The sequence below is a fragment of the Lissotriton helveticus genome, chromosome 2_1 (assembly GCF_964261635.1).
Source record: "Lissotriton helveticus chromosome 2_1, aLisHel1.1, whole genome shotgun sequence".
NCBI classification, from domain to species: Eukaryota; Metazoa; Chordata; class Amphibia; order Caudata; family Salamandridae; genus Lissotriton; species Lissotriton helveticus.
The window spans coordinates 427,501,374-427,519,743 of NC_136059.1; positions in this window are offsets into that span (position 1 = coordinate 427,501,374).

Sequence of the window (18,370 nt, forward strand, 5' to 3'; positions counted from 1 at the left end):
AATAACGTAATAAATTAACCAACATGTTTTGTGATTACTAATAATAGCACCACACAGCATTTTCTTCATCTAGGGGAAGCTTACCTATGTGCTTTACTAAAAAGTAATCTGAGTGTCTTAATATGGCTACCAAGAATGCGGGAATTCTTTTGCGCATGCATTTACTGCATCTATGTAGTATGACGTCCTATGCTTTTGGTGGGAATTCTTTGCAGCTGCACAGTAGTATTAAAATGGCAGCTTTGAACCTCACATGGTAATGCACATGGCTATGCTCAAACTAAACTTCACATGTCTTGCTAAACTGCTAATGCAATAGTTTTACAAAATTAAGGGAATTAGAGTAGTGGTATAAAGTGTATTCATTTATTTTCGTATTCTAATATGTTTTTCTTTGACTTTATTATTAGTTCGTATTTGGGCCTGGAGGGTGACAGAAAGCACCATTTTGTCGTTGGGGGCGCAGGCGCATTGAACACTCTAAACTTCATGAAATGGACATTGAACCACACCCAAGAACAATCTAACAAGTGATGCGCTTGGGAACTGCACCTTTTGACCTGAAAAAGGAAAGAAGAAGTGACAATTTTGAATACATTGTTGTAGATTCAATAAAATACGGATGGGAAAAATAAAGCATGGGAAACCAAGTAAGGGGAGGAAACATAGAACAATGAACCTGAGAAAACTGACATTACATAGTATGGTGTGATGTCCTCTCCCCATACCATTAACCAATCGAATGAAGGGAATACACACATTTTGAAAGATTGAGGGGTGGTACATACACCGAGAATAGTATAACTAAGTTAGGCTCAGTCAGTTAGATTGTCCGACTTGTCCCAGACATGTCACTGACCCAACACAGCAGCAGAAGAAGGCGGATGCCACGGAGGTCAGAGGGCTAATGGAGCACTCTGAGAGAAGAATTGAGAGAGGCAGAGGGAGAAGAATCTTAGATTGCTGAAAAAGAATCAATCCATCTAGAAGGGGAAATCGATAAGAGTAGCATCAGAGAGGGGTGTGGCACTGGGGTTGCACTTAGAAGAGGTAACCTGATCTGTCCTGCACCTGATTTGATCCCTGGACACCCACCAGCCGGAGTTCGTCTTTCAGCCCTTGGCCAGGGGTTGGTCCTCACACCATTCTAGGTAAATATAACTCTGTGTGGTATGTCCTTGTACCATTTCTCTTTTCCACTCTTCCCAGGTACCAATGCCTAGAGATATTACTAAGTCTTATAACATTTTTGCTTTGATCATTATTTTTCTTCTTGACAGGTTGGTGATTGAAATGTATTGGTATTTGACTCACAAAATATTGCATAGACAAAGGTTTAAAAACTCTCCCTAGTCTGTGATCATTCAAAGAATTAAGAGTAAATGTTATTTATGCCTATTATGCTGACAATTCTGATCCACAGTGGAGGATTGTCAGCTTATTGTATGAATGTTAATGGGCCCAGGTGAGTATGGTGTTTTAGAAATAACCCAAGCTGGTAATCACGCTCCATCAGTATTTCTTGGTATCAGAGCTATTGTTAGGTTTTAGTTAAGATAGGTAGTTATGTTGGGGAAACATCCTTTACAACGCGGTGTTTACACCGCACGACCTTAACGACGCAGCCATTACAAACCAAGTCATTACTACGACTTGTGCTGGATGGCGCTCTTGCTTAAGGAATAGTTTGCTTTTCTATTCCAACACCTTCCCTACTGTTACGTTGGCTGGAGTTGGAATAGAAAATAAATTAATCCTCAATCCAGCGCCCACCAACGCAAGTCGTTGTAACGACTTGTGTTGTGAAAACCGCGTTGTAAAGTACCGCGATCAAAATGATCACGTTGTACTGACGTACATCCGTTATGTTGTGTTTTGAATATTGATTTATGTATTAACCAAAACCCGTTTGTATTGTTCTATGTGGTTAGGAAATTCCCAGGGATATTGATTAGCTGGTGGTAAGTGGAAGCCACACTGCAGTGAGGTTACTGGCCTTGATGAAGAAAGTGTGGAAAGTTAGGTCAAACTTGAAGCACTAGTTAAGGAGTATTTTCTTGTATAAAGTAAGAGTGACTGGTAGCAAAGGAGTTCGCTGGTGAAACTTTGGTCTTATATCACCTAGAAAGGGTAAGTCTGAAGGAGTAGCAGGTTATTTGATGCTTAAATGAAGAGTAAGCGGAAGAGGTTCTACTCATAGTGTGTGAGGGGTAAGCAGAAAGGTTTTACTCACAGTGAAAGAAATTAACTTTTCTTTGAAATTAGTAAATCAGGCTCAGTAGCGAATGTTTTATGAGGTTAATTAATGAAATGTGTAAAATTGAAAGAAATTGAGTTTTCTCAATTACCTTGCAAAGGAGGGGTCAGTCGCCGGTGCTGCACTGACAATACTGAGAGCTGTGCAGGGATTGGTTGAAACAGGGTTTGTGTAACTGAGGTAAAATTGTAAAGGAGGGTTGTGTCAGGAAGAGCGAAACTGACATCACAGAAAAGCCGTGCAAGCACTGGTTAAACTAAATCTGTAAGCAAAATGCTGATTGGTCATTAAATTAAAAGATCGCTATTATTGGAGAAGCATTAGGGTAAAAGTAAAAAATTAATTAATTGCCAAAATAGAATTTTCAGTGCTAATAGACAGTGGAGATTTTATGTGGAACACTGATCTCACTATAATAGCGTCCAGTCCAGATAGAAGATTTATAGGGTTTGCCCACAAGCAGTACATTAGAGGGAAACCAAGAACCATGTATGGAGAAAAAAGGAAAATGTCATGTATGCAGAAGATAAAAAAATTATTTTAAAAAGGATAAACCCATTAAGACTAGAGAAGGTATTATTATTCCACCCCTGCAAACACCTGCACCATACATGATGACAGAAAGAGGTTACCATGCATCCCGGTGGGCGTGTGCTGATGACGGCTGGGCGCCGTCATGAACCCGCCCACTCATTAAAACGGACGCACAGACGCAGAATCGCGACCGCGCCCAAGGGGTTAACGGGAGAATTCTACATAATGTGAGAACTCGCATGAATGAGTTAGAACCAAGACCTAGATAAACACAGTATGAAGCTTTAGGAGAATGGGAGACTGAGGCTTTTGAGCGGAATAAACCCCGATGTGACAGGAACTTGAGTAAATGTTATCCTAAATTTCCACGAGAAACTCGAGATAAACAGATGCAGCAATGGAGACAGGCTATTGTAGTGGAAAGATTCTGTCCTGAATTGACCACAGAAGAACCGAAAGGAAGTAAATGTAAAAAGAAAACAAAACATTTAGTGATTGGTAGTGGGGATTCTGAAGATGATTATTTTGAAGATTTATTAATGAAAAATCCTCCACCTTATTGGGAAGAAATAAATAGAATTACCCCAAGTGCCCCTTTTCTGAAAACACCCTTCGCTCCGCAGGTTGTACATGAGACTACATTAGAAAGGGTACTTCAAGAAAAGGAGAGAGCAGCAATAAATCAAAATAGAAGTGAGTTAATTCAGAAAATAACTTAATTAAATACAAGTCCTGAAGCACTAACGATACCAGTGACTATAGGGCCCATTGTTCCCTTACATGGGGACAAGCAAACAGGTCCTAAAACTCCTATTCTGACTACTCCAATTACACAGCACTGGAAAGAAAATATAATATTTGATGACCAGGCAAGTGATTGTGAGTCAATCATTTCATTAATGGATTTGCCTATAAGAGAGCCAATAAATGATTCATTCAGGAAAGTTACCCCTGGGTGCTCAAAAGAGATACAGTTTGAAACCTCTACAGGGACAAAAAGTGCCACTGTCGTAACCCCAGAAGAAATAGAAAGGTGGACACAAGAAATAGAAAAGCCAAAATTATTGCCAAAGGTATTGGATATATTCAAATTAAGAGAAGAATTGGAAGAAATTGATAGCTGGAAATGTAGGGATAGAGAGATTAAATACTTTCAGTGAAGAAGAGTTGCTATTTATATGCAGAAGCATCACCGAAATACAAAAATGTTTCAAGAAAAACTAATGAGTTTGGCTTCACAAATGGGAATTGACTTAGGTAAATCTAAAGTATTACAGAAACCATATAGAGCAGAATTTTATGACAACGATTTAGAGAACATGAATGTGTCAGGAAGAAAGTTACAAATAAAAGAATTGTTGACATTGTTGCAAACTGGGGGGATCTGGATAGGTGGAAAACATAGATGGACAAAGAAAAAGGAGAAGCACAGGCAAATCAAATGATATCTAAATATTTAATGAAGGAAACATAAAAGGTTGACAGGTTGTGCCCAATGAGAAAAGTTCCTGGAGGCGGTTATGTACATGTCCCATGGACCCGACAGGATATTTTATCATTTACAAATGATTTTCCAAAATTTAGAGAAAAACCAGTAGAATGGTACAGGCAAGTTGAAAGGTTTGTAAAAGTTTCGAAAGTTTTACTGAAGGATTTAGATGGTTTATTTGACATAGTTGTTCCTGCTGATTTATGGGCAGAATGTAAAATTACAGTTGATTGGCCTAATGATGAGTACCCAAGAGATGCAAAGACAGGAGCCCCGTCAGACGAGGTAATGAAAAAATATCATCAGGTAATCACTTACCTGAAGGAAAAAATTCCCCCAAAACAAACCGATTGGATAAAAATAGACAGAACAACCCAAGAAAAGAATGAGTCAATACATGCATATTATCCACTCTCTCATCACAGCTCACTTGGACTACGCAAATAGCCTATACGCAGGGGCCCCAGCTTATCTCATCAACCAACTGCAGAGAGTACAGAACGCAGTGGCCAGGTTGATTTGCAACATCCCACTTCGCCACTCTATCACCCCTCATCTGATCAAACTTCATTGGCTCCCGGTAAGACTACGCATCCAATTCAAAGCCCTCATCCTGGCCTTCAGAGCGATGAACGATTGAGGTCCTCTTTACCTACGCCACAGAATCAAACACTCACAAGCCGCCCGGAACCTCAGATCCAACCACCTCCGCCTTATGACCTGCCCCCGCTTTCGACTGGCCCGCACGGGTGGAAGAGGCTTTGCAGTAACCACCTCCAAACTCTGGAATCAACTGCCCATTGAAATAAGATTCTTGACATCAGAACCCCTCTTCCAAAAAAAACTCAAAACCTGGCTCTTCTCCCTTATCTAACAATTTTTCAATCACAGTATACCCCCTCCTCCCCCATGTAGAGAGTATTTCTTCAGCGCCGGGACACCTCCGTTGGAGGTAGCTGTGCGCTCTACAAACTACTAAATAATAAATCATAATTATGAGTGTCTATTACAGGTATTTAAGCAGTACAGTGGATTTGAAAACATAAAGAATAAAGATATGACAATATTGCTTTGTAACTGGACCTAAGGGCAGATATATCACAAATGATTAAAGAACACAAGTTGTGTTGGCAAGCAAAGCCAATAGATGAGATCCTTTATTATGCAAAGTACTGTGGGAATGAGATTGACAATAGACGAAAGTTAAATTAGCAGAGCAACAGGTACTTCAACTAAGCAATCAGGCAGATAATCAAGGAAAAGGGCAAGGCCAAGGAGAGAATAATGGGGAAAACCAAGAGTGCGAATAAGCAGAAGGGAGGTAAAGCAAATTTTTCCCTGTCACGGTGCGGAAAATTGGGGCATTGGAAAAACAAGTGTAAACTTATACAGAATAATAATGTCTCAAATCAAAATTTTAATCCTCAGACGCAGAATGAGGTGTTATTGAGGCAACCGCAGCTGGTTGTACAGAGTAAATTGCCACCTGCCCCTATGCCAAATTTTGTGAATCAAGCCAAGTACAGTGTGGACACCGGATTCCAGGAGGGAAGTGGTAAGAAAAATTCTGTGACGCCAGTTTCTTTTGGAAGATCCATTTTTTGATGAAGATGTGCAATGATGGTGCCTGAGAGGGGAGGAAAAGGAGTGTGTACTTGGCACATCCTTGCTGGTAGATCAGTCAGGTCCATATATAGACGGTAAGGTTGAGGGAAATGACATCACCTTGTTGGATACTGGCGCTACACGTTCTACTATGAGAACAGCAGACATCCAAAACCTACCCCTCTTAGGAGAAGCAATCCAAGTAGTGGGATTTCTAATAACAAATTAGGACCCCAATCACCGAACTAATGGAGGTACGTATTGGCAACTTTAAAGAGATGCATAAGTTTGTAGTTTGTGACTCAAGTTCCATAAACTTGCTAGGAAGGGACTTATTATGCAAAATGAATTGTACAATATTTTGCACACCGGATGGTGTTGCAATTCAGACACCTGATGAAGACGGACTATACAAAATCATGTTAGCTAAACAGGGAACAGAAGTGAATGACATGGTCAATGTAATGACTCCAGACGAGGTACCATAAGAGGTCCAAACTATGGTAAATCCTATTGTGTGGGATTTTACTGGAAAAGAAGAAGGATTAATGGCCAATGTAGTCCCAATAAAAGTAACTATAAAAGAAGGTGCAGTGTACCCAAATACTCCACAATACAAAATGAACCCAGAAATAAAAGCTGGTTTTGCAGCAGAAACTGAGCGGTTGCTCGGGGCTGAGAATGTAAAGATAGTCAGATGTACAGTCTTAATCCCAGCACCATTGTTGCCAGATCCACACACTGAGGAAGTAATAGATGATGTTGAACATGAATGTCTCAACATTACTGAGTTAAGTACCAAACCTCGTCCAGACATACAGGAAGAAACTTTGAAGAATGCAGAACATGAGCTGTTTGTAGATGGCTTGTGTATGCGTCATGAGGAAGGAGGATTGAGTGCTCCTTACACTGTGTGCACATTGGCTGGAATATTCGAAGCATCCTATTTACCGGGAGTCAAGTCTGCACAAGTAGCCGAATTGTTAGTTTTAATTAAAACTTGCAAAATTGGGAACAATTGACCATATACACTGACAGTCAGTATGTTTACAGGGTTGTGCATGACTTTGGCCAGCTCTAGATGCAAAGGGATTTCATGACGTCTTCAGGAACCCCTATTAAAAATGGACATTTTGTAAAAGAATTAACTGAAGCAATTCAATTGCCAAAAGAAGTGGCTGTGGTCAAATTTGCTGCTCACCAATCAGGAAATGATAAAGTGACAGCTGGTAATCATTATGCTGACCAAGTTGCCCAACATTGTGCTAAATACAAAATAGCAGTAAACAAGAAAATTGACGCATGTGGAATCAGCTACCAACGTATGCTACTTGGGGGCATAGAAACATGGACAAAAATGAAAGACTTACAAGATGAAGCAGAGGAAAAGGAGAAGGAAGAATGGGAAAGGATGGGTTGCCAGAGAAGGGTTGAGTATGGTGTGTGGATTTATATAGTCGGAAGACCTGTGTTACCTGACTGTATGCTTGCACCAATTGCTAGAATGTATCATGGAGACACACATATAGGGTGGTTCAGGAATGTCGCAGAGAGTCTTTGCCAGAGTTGCTTAATTTGTCAACAAATGAAACATTATGGTTTGCCCAGGAAAGATTGGGAAAGCTGAGGGTCCCTTTATAAGACTCCAGATTGATTTCATTCAGTTACCTGTTTGTCAAAGATTAAAGTATGTACTTGTCATTGTTTGTTTATTTTCAAAGTAGGTGGAGGCATACCCGACCAGGAAGAATAACAGCTTGACAGTGGCAAAACTTTTACTGAGGGAACTCATTCCTCGGTTTGGTTTTCCAGTAACTATTGAATCAGACCAAGGGTCTCATTTTAATAATTAAATAATTAGATTAATTTGTGAAGCATTTAAAATTGAGCAGAAGCTGCACTGTGCATACCGACTAGAGGTTTCTCGCTTGGTAGAACAATTGAATGGCACAATCAAGTCAAGACTGGGAAAGGTGTGTGCATCCACCCCACTAGAGTGGCCTGATGCTTTACCTCTTGTCCTAATGGGACTCAGAAGCATCCCTGATAAAAAAACAGGCTTGAGTCCCCATGAGATACTCATGGGAAGGGCAATGAGGCAGGCATGTATACCAGGACACAAGCTGTTAAATATATCTGATGATTTGGTACTGGAGTATTGCAAATAGTTGGCTGACCAAGTGTGATCTATTTCTCACCAGGTTGGGGAAGACACTGTTGCCAGGCATGTGACTCAAGCTCATTATCTGAATCCCGGTGGCTGGTTAGTAGTGAAAGAGCACACTTGAGAATCGTGCCTAGCACCCAGGTGGGCAAAGCCACATTAGGTTATATTGATCACTACAACAGCTGTAAAGTATGCAGGCTTGCCCAATTAGATTCATGCAAGCCATACAAAAAGAGTGCCAGCTCCTGATGAGGTAGATCCACAACAAGTCCAAACAGTGGAAGAAGCTGAAGGTTGTACAGCTGAAGGATCACAGAAAATAGATCCCGAAATAGGTGAAGAAGAACAACCTAACACTGGTTGGATCCCAATAGTAGACATACCTGTAATAATTGTGAGAACGAGAAGTCAAACTCGATTAGAAAGTCAGGAAGAGAGTGAGGATGAGACAGGAATAGAAGAACGTACTCAGATCATAGCAGACAAAATTAAAACAGAATCTGAGGAGGATCAGATAAGGAAAGAGCAATATAATCAGACAGAAGAAAGTAGAAACAACATTAAAGTGTCTGAGGAGGGACAGACAGGTATTAGAAAAAACACCCAGGCAGTAGAAAATCAAGAAATCATAAGACCTGAGCAGAACCAGTTAAGTGAAGAAAATCAAGTTCAGGAAGAAGAAGGAGAACAAAGTAAAATCAAACAAACTCCTGAACAGGGTTAGCATAGAGTAGAAGAACACATCCAGGCAGAAAGTATTAAGGAAATAAACCCTGGACAAGGTCCGATAGAGAGGAATTCAGAAGTCGGAAGTAAACAAGTTGTGCCACAAATAAATGAAAACAAGATAGCACTTGAAGGACCTGAAAGCACAGTGCAAGCTAAAAGGCTCAGAAAAGGTGATACATTGCCTAGCGTTATCAAAAGACTGAAATATCGTCTTAAGACAATAAATGAAGAACCAAAACAGGTAGGTGAAGTGACAAGTCAATCTGGACTGTCAACAGAAAAGCCAAAAAGGAGAAGTCCACATTTTAAAATACTGAATAATAAGTTCAAGGGTCCTAAATGGACATATGTGATGCTAGAGGATTTTGAGAATCTGGAAATAGTTGGAGACTGTGATGAAAAATTAAATGCTGATCGAATTGACGAAGAAGTGAGACCAGCTTGACGAAAATAGATCCACAGGTTGAATTCTGTACAAAAGTGACAAAGAGGGGTTTATTCTCCCTAGTCTGAAATGGCTGATAATAGAGCTCTAGGAAAACCAAAACGAAACTGCATAAAAAGACGCTGTAGAATATGCATATGTAGCCTATTTGTATTGCTCATAGTATGGTTAGGACTGACAATAGCCAATCCCTATCTAATGACTGCAAATAAACAGAGTGACACTAGTACACATGGAAAGGTAGCTAACATTAAGCAAGACAGAGTAGAATTAGAAGCACCGAATGAGACGGATTTACATCATGGTGTAAGTAAAAATGATACAGATTTAAATGTTTTTGCTTACCTGTTATTACATTATGTAGAAACCAAGGAAGTTAGTGATTGTTATATATGTATGAAATTACCGACATCAGTAGCAGAAGTAACATATCATCATTTACCATTGACATATGATATTTCATGTAGTATCTTAGCTAGTTTATTTTATCGAACTGGAAAGTTACAATATTATTATTCTAACATAGATGTGATTTTTTCCGAAGTTCCCCTGCGTAGAAATATGAATCCCATCCTTAGCAGTAGAGATTCACAATTCATGGGTGAATATTTTCTAGCAATGAAAACAATAGATATAGCTGAAGCACATAAGGATAACCTAACATGCAAGTTACATGAAGAAGAAAAGATATTTTTTAATTTAGTAGAAAAAAGGAAACATGATTTCCATTGAAGGGCTACTGAACCGAAACCTCAGATACCTAAGTGGGCTGAGAGAGAAGATTTTATTGCAACTGGCAAGGCTCATGCTGCTATGTCCCTGGACCTTGAAAAGAAAAGGAAAATCTGTCTCCATAGGTTAAAAACATAATATAATCATGTATTCATTGGTTCCAGTGAATGTGAACACAATTTCGGATGATTGGGGGTTGGGGACTAAAAGGGGGAACTGATCCAGTATTTCCTGAAGTTTATTATGTTTGTGGAAACAAAGCTTACTTTAAGCTGCCTGATCACTGGTATGGGAGTTGCTATTTCAGAATAGTATTCCCAAAGGTATATCATGTAAAAAGAATCACTGGAAGCAATGAAGAAAATAATGGACTAACACGAAAGGAAAAAGTTAGTTTTTCAGAAATTGTAGGAGATATATTTAGTGCATTGATACCTTCAGTGGGAGTGATTCTGAATACACAAAGAATTTGTAAATTATGTACAGTGGTGGATCGTTTATCGACTGACACTGCTGGAGCATTCTTATTGATCAATGCCGAATTAGTTACGATAAGATAAATGGTTTTGTAAAATCAACTTGCTCTTAATATATTATTGGCAAAAGAGGGCGGAGTCTGTAAAGTGTTGAAAGTGCAACATTGTTGCACCTACATACCTGACAAAAGTATAGACCAAAGATCAGATTTACACACTTCTGCCAAGTCATGGAATAAAACATTGTCCAGTTTACCTTCTATATCTCTGTCCATTTCAGCCCCGTTTCTTACATTATTCATTTTGTTCTTTTTTCTTTCCTAATTTATTCATCAATGTAATCATTTTTGGCAACTTTATAGCCTTTTTTTGCATGAGAAGCAGAATATATTCTGTAGCCACCGTCTTTAAATTCCCCAGGTCTGGCAATTCACCAGGTCTAGCAAGCATTGCTGTTTGCATCATTACACCTGCGTACAGACAGGTGATTACAGTGCAGCACATTTCGAATTGCATGCCTTGCAGTTAAAACAACTTTTTCGTCTGTTTACTCTCAACCTAAACGACTGCATCCGCAATTGACAGTATTTTAATGTAGTCTTCCATGCCTTGTCTGTTACTTATAATTTATAAAACATGTCAAAATAATATTCTTTGTCAACTATGAATGTTTTTTTCTAAGTAGACAGCTTTTAATTTGAAGCTCTGGAATCCATGTGAGTATTAACCATGCTGCAAAAATGCAGCTTTAACTTCCATTTAACCTGCGGATTACTTTGAAAAGTCGATAATAATAGCCTAACTCTATTCCCTGATACGTTTCAGGATACAGGGTCCATTCTGACCCATCTCTAAGTGTAAGTGAAGTATTGGCCATACAGCATACCTCGTTAATATTCATATTCAAAGACATAAAAATTCCCATCTTTACCTTTGTAGATGTTTCTGCTCCTATTTTTCTCCAGCGTAATGAAAACCGATCAAGCCACTAACAGTGAAACGCCATCATCTCACCAAATAATTAGATTATCCCAATCATTGTCTGTTTAGATCAAGCCATTGCAATACGTATGATTAATGCTGTGCCCAAAAATATATATGCTCTTTTAAAGGTATCTTGATGTGATTTTTATGTACACCTTTCCTCTTTGTACCCTATGTGTACCATGTGAGCACTTGAGCACTAAGGGCTTTTGCTTGCTTATATACATTTTAAAAAAATATTACGAATAAAATATTATATCGCATATGTATTTTAAAAAAACGGTTTCTGAATGGCATGATTGAATAGTACACTGATTGTAGGTATAATTGCTATGCAACAATATTTGCTGATAAATCATTCAGAGCCTGAATTACAAATGTAAGCTTACAACGGTGTAAGTTTATTATTTGTTTGCTGCTCACAAACTCTGAGTTAATAGTAAGTTTATGATTGCGGAGGTTCTGGGCAGAAGACTCCTCACATAAAAATATAGACTTGTCCTATCTTTTTATGTGCGAAGTTCTCCACCCTACATGCAGAGTCTCCTCAGTTATACACTTACTATTAACTCTGAGTTCATGAATAGCAAAAAATTGTTAACTCATAAAGAAGTGTAAGCTCACCTTTATGAATTAAGCCCAAAGTGTGTCTAAATATACCACATGGAACCCTTCTTCTTCTGTATTGATCTCAGTCCCTGTTGGTTTTTTGTCTCTGTTTATACAGCAAAGTCTGATAGTTCAGCATACTCTCCTAAGAAATTAATCAACTGATATAGTAAAATAGTTCTTCACTTTCACTGAAGAGCTAAAATCTTAAATTGCGAATGTGAATTCAAAGTTTAGTCTACAACTATACTGTTTTGAATAAACACTTCATGGAAATAGTAAATAAATCATTCAGCTTACTCCAGAGCCATCTAACGAAGAAACAACAGTAAAATAGATGTCTCATCACATTGTGAGATAATTCTAAAAATATTCACATGTGCGATTCTGGGAGACCTTGGATTTATATTATTAAACTAAGTCTATTGTTATAGTTTCATCATAAACGTACCATTTGTCATAAACGTAATGAAAAAAATCCCCAAGGACACAATATACTTGTCCTGGGAAACAGTCCTTACAATGCAGCTCGAACCACGCTGTGCCTTTACAACACTCTAAGAACCACAAATGCATTTTTATAAGGCATTCTATTACCACACACAATGTCACAACACCTTGCCTTAGTGAAAGCGTTGTTTGACTTTCCCAACTGTTGTGCAGGCTGGAGTTAAATTAGTAAATGAAACTATTCCAAAGACCAGCACTTTCTCTAAGGCGAGTCGATGTAATGACTTGCGTGGTAAAGAAATGCATTGTAAAGACACATTTGTTGTTCGGACCAATTTGCAAAGATGTGTGTGTTAAATGCATGCGTAATTCGAACATACAACCATGGTTCCTTAAAGATGAATGTCAGTGGTCCTTTTGTTTTCACCAGTATGATTCTGAAATAAGGAACTTAGGTTACTTCAGTATAAGCATGGGTGGATCTAGCGGATCTCGCGTACGCGAATTTGCGTATTTACGGATTCGCAATCTGGAAAATCCGCGAACTCTTGCGGATTAGCGGATTTTTAAGTTTTTTGTGTTGGCGAGCGTTCGCGAGGATTTGTGGACCATTTCGCAATTGCGAAATTACTTTTCGGCTCGCAACGGCCGCGACTATGTTGTTTCTACGTCTGGTTTATCATCACAGGTTCACAGCACCCTCTGTTTCACCACTGCCACCCTCTGGTACACCCATGCCACCCTCTGGTACATCGTCACTGCCACCCATTAGGTTTGTTTATCACTGTAGATTATGGGGGTGAAAAAAAGCAAGCACACCTGCCCTGCTTCAACTGCCATGAATTAATTTGGGGTTGATTAATCACTTATTTTTAAACTTCCAGTCTGGCTGGCACCTGCTTCCTTCCTTTTGCTTTCTGTTGCAGTGAAAGCAAGCACACCTGCCCTTCTTCAACTGCCATGAATTAATTAGGGGGTGATTAATGTGTCAGTAATTTTGAAACTTCCAGTCTGGCTGGCACCTGCTTCCTTCCTTATCTGTAATTTGCTTTCTGTTGCAGTGCAATTTTTTTTCACAGGACCTTTATGGTCTACTTGTAGCTATTCTATGAGCCTGCTGTTTGGGTCATAGCAGGGTCATGGAATAGCTGCAAATAGGCAACTGAACTCTGGAGGGGCCCCTCAGGAAGCACTAGAGTGAATGGTTACTAATGTTAAGTTTGAACTTTTGCACCTGCTGATTGCTTTCAGTTTAGCAAAAACCGTTTTTCTGCAATTTCGCGCAATTTGCGGGGCGCAAATCCGTGCGAGATCAATTTCGGAAGCCGCGAATGTGTGCGAATACACTATTTTTTTTGGGGCGGCGTGTATGGTCGCGTGATTTTATGCGTGTTCGCAAGGCGCTTGTAGCTATACGTTTGCGAAGTTACCCTAGCGGTCGTACACGGGTGCGGCCATCTTGTTTGCGTGACGTAATTCCGTTTCCGGCCGCTATGTGTAATCTCGCAAAGTGTGCTGCTCGCTAGTACAATTTCGCGCGTGATCGCGAGGAAAATCTCGCGCGAACTTACCCACGCGGTCATGAATGGGCGCGGCCATCTTGTTTCTCATTCATTGCTATGGTTCTGGGCATGCTTTCTGTATCCTCTCTGAATCTCTGCCATCCTTTGCTTGTTTGAAGTTTATTTGATCTATTTTACTTATTATCTATCCCTCTATTTTTCGAGCTCTATATTTTTGTGTTTTCTGCTACTTTTTGTTAATTTTAAACTACTTTTTGAAACTCTTTTCTTTTCTTCTTCCCTATTCTATTTCTTCTTTATTATTTAACTCATTTCTGCCCAGACCATGGTAAAGGGAGCCGGGAAGCACCCTGAGAAGGGTCCCGTGCGGGCGTTTGAGGGGGGAGCAAGTGATGCCACGGTAGATCTTTAGCGCGGAGGAGGTGGCCGCACTCATCTTCCACGTCCAGCGCCGCCTCCCCAAGATGATCCTGGGAGGCGGCAAGATCGCAACCGGCTATGGCATCCGGGAGCACCGGAAGCGGTGGGAGAAGGTGTGCCGGGCCATGTTTAAGCTCAGAGGGGGCCGGCGCACCTATAACCAGGCCACCCACCGCTGGACGGATGTCATGGACCGGGAACGGGACTTGCTGGACGCGCTCGGCGTAGAGGTCCCCGGGCTTGGTGAGTAGTAGTAGCTATTTCTAGCTATTTCATCACTAATCTGTTTTATCCGGCTCTGTTATTTGCAAATCTTTGTTCTTTACCAAGAGCAATAATGCTGCCAATTACATTGTAGGTAAATTATATTTCAAAATCTTCTATGCATTTCAGGTGCACTGCTCTCCTTCTCAGTAGCCTTGCTTGCTACTATGCTTATTTGTTTTGTATTTTGTGTTCATTTCATTGGCCTGAGAACTTATGTATGAGTGTAGTGTAAAGAACTGCGTAATGCTAGACACTAGGGGTCATATTTTCAATTACCGGCGCATCCCTGCAAAGTAGCAGGGATGCGGCAGTAATTGTGCGCCATGCCACCACCACCCATTGGCCCAAAACGTCACAGAAGCCTTACGCATCTGTGCCGTAAAGGCGGCGCATTTCTGGAGTTGCGTGCCAATGATGGCGCAGCTCCAGCAATGCTCTGGGGTGCCCTATCTCCCCAATGCTGCATCAAGCCGTACGTCGGCTTCAAGCAGGCGCAGGGTTTGAGTCACGCATCATTGTCCTAAAAGTGACTGATTGCCATCTTGTAGATTTCCCTCAGCCACTTTTAGGATTCGTTCCTGTGCAGGAACGCCCTCCCTTGCGCCGGAACGCCCCCTGATGGCGCAGGGCTTTACAACGTGATGCATCTCCCATATGCGTTTTTTTTTATTATATACGCCGCACCATGGCGACTCTTTTGTTCTGCCGCTGCGTCACAAAAGTCACGCAACAATGGAGGAAAATGAGCCGCAAGGGACTTCTAAATCAGCCCCAACAGACTGAAGTCCAGTCCTTCCTTTAGACACATGGCTATAAGAAGAAATAGTGGTGGTGGTCGGTGGATTGATAGTTTGAGTATTCACTGATCTGCAAGCAGGATGGACTTTGTCTGTCACTTCGCGTGCTGCGGACTGCTGCCTGCCAGGCCTAGGCAAACCTTTTTAGTAGTCTGTTTATTGAGTTACATAGGAACTTTGAAAGTCAACGGTCCGCAAATCAGGCAATACGAATAACGTAGTATACCACATGAGATAGGTCAATATATCCTGTGGAATAGTTGTCTATCTATTTGCTATTTCTCCAAAATATTTTGTTATTGTTCTTTTGAAATGTTTGATTTGGTTGACAAATCTCATCCATGTTTTCTGGTCTTTCTTTCTTTCATGTTGTACATCAGCTCCCCCCAAGGGCAAGAGGACACAGGTGGAGGAGGAGGAGGGTGCTGTTCAGGAGGATGCAGGCCAGGATTAGGCAGGCGAGGGCTCCTTTGCTGGCCCCAGTAAGTTTTAATTTTAATAAAGAGTACCTATTTTTTCCTAGCGTTCCTCATTCGATTTTTTCAAAATCGTCTTTGATCTTCTTGTAGACTGGATCTAAATTCTTATCCTGCCTCGACTATGACTCCCTGTGGTATTACTAGATTATTCTTATTAGTCTGTGTGTGTAGCTAACTAAGATTGCACATTTGGCAATTCCATTGGACTCCCATTCTAGTTAGCAATAGCTCTATGCACTGAGTGCAGTCCTCTGGGATTGTCCATAATGTCTTTTCAAGTCTTCTAAATGTTTATGCTTTGACAATTGCCAACAATAAAAAGGTGAATGACCACCAAGAAAGAATAAGATACTACTTTACTTTTGGTTTGGATAGGAGGACAATCCATTCTACTACTGTTGCAGGGACAAATCTGCACAAACCGAACTATGAACACTAAATAGTGCATTGTTTATCAATTATAATAGGCGCAGGTAGACTTTCTTTCCACATACCTCAGTGATATCAGACTTTGAAGAACCCCCAATCTCCTTACTGACTAGATAGTGTGGCAGAGTCATTTAGCTCCCTAAGTCACCGATGATTGATCCACAATGATCATTAGATTATCCTACGCAGGACAAGAGTACGGAGTCACAGTCAAGAAGTGTCAGAGGCACTCATGCTTGCAAAAATTCCAAAACCTTTAGCTCATCCACTCTAGTCTGGAGGACCAAAAACCACAGAGTCTATTTAAGTTTAAAAGCTTTATTAAAACTAAACACATTTATTAAAATCAACTTTGTCATAAAAGTAAACGTTTAACTGCAAATGGAAAAGTGCTTAGTGCTAACGATTAATTGGACACATTTCTTGTGGTCGAGCTGAGCTCTCACCTGGTTTGAACTTGAGCTTGACCCTGATCGTGTTCTTAGAAGTCAAGCTTCTGTTAGGAGAAAAAGTGTTGTGTGTTAAAAATAAAAAGCAAGCATTCATCAGTTGTGCCAAAAAGTGCAGCAAGACAACAGCCTTCCCTGGAAAAAGTGACATTTTTACTTTAGAGTAGACAGTTACAAATTATTACATGTATTTTGTTTTTTTAACATTTCTTTATTCCTCCTAGACCAAATATTATATAGTAGTGAGTGGTGTATTCTAACATTCTTAAATGTACTTTGTAGGTGGAACATCTGGTGGCGGGGCCAGCGCGGAGGTGGTGGTGTTGGACGCGGACTCTGGGGAGGAGGCTGTGCAAGTGCCGGACGTTCCTGTGAGGGTTCGCACGGTGGTGGCGGGAAGAGGTAAGCTATATATTCCTTACTTATTGAGATTGAAGACTGCATAGTGTGCTTTCTGCACGGGTGTATTATAAATCAACCAGGTAGTAGCCTCCTCTAAATGTACTTCAACTTAGCTGTGATATATCCGGTTATTACGGTGGACACTCCCTACCTCTCTTAATAACTTTAGTTTAGTAGTAGTACGTCATTCATGTGTGGGTGTATCACTGTTCACTCAATAATAAGCAAAGCACCTAAAGTCATCCCATATGTCATCAAATACATCCCATGTGAAGTGATAGATAATCTAATTATTTAGCTTCTTCATTTTCCTTTTCTAGTACTCATTTGCACTGTAGGGTGAAAGGTAAATTAATTAAGCAGTAGCCCTTGTAACAGAGTATTCTCAGTGCCACCCATAATAGAAAAGTAATAGCTTCACCACCTGCATGTACTGGACCGGTACAGTAACACAAGTCTGTCTCACTCATCATGGTGTGCGTCTGTTTTTCTCGGGTGCAAGTTCACCGCGCTGGCATTCTGCCGGCTTGCATAAGATAACGTACCAATTTTCCTAAACAAGAGAGAAGAAGAAGAATAAGACTGGTGTACTGTCATAGTCGACTGTAATGGAAGTCCATAGTGGTCGTAGAATTTGTTCATTAAACTACCACTAATGTTAGAGCAAGGATGCAGAAGTGGGCGGTTAGATAGATACTTTCCTCAATAGTTATGTACTGTGCTTTCAATTTGCTACTTGTACTGTGACACAACTTTCAGCTCAATCACTTTGTGTTATTAATGTTAAGGAGCATTGGTTACAGACTATGTCTTTCTTTCTTCATATAGTTGCTCCTTCCAAATCGACATCACGGAGGGAGCAGGCTGGAATGGCCCGGCAACGGAGGCTGGATGCCACTGTAGCCGAATATCGGCGGCTGGTGGCCCTGGAGGAGGAGGAGGACACGCAGTCGACCGGTGCAACCACAACATCCTCGACTGGGACAGCTGCATCCTCCTCCGTGACCCCACGGGCTGCCAGCCAGCGCAGTGCTCCAGCGGTACGGAGCCGGGCTAACAAAGCCAACCGCCACCGCCAAGCAGCAAAAAGACCAGCTGCCCCCCACAGGAGCTGCAAAGCACGCAAG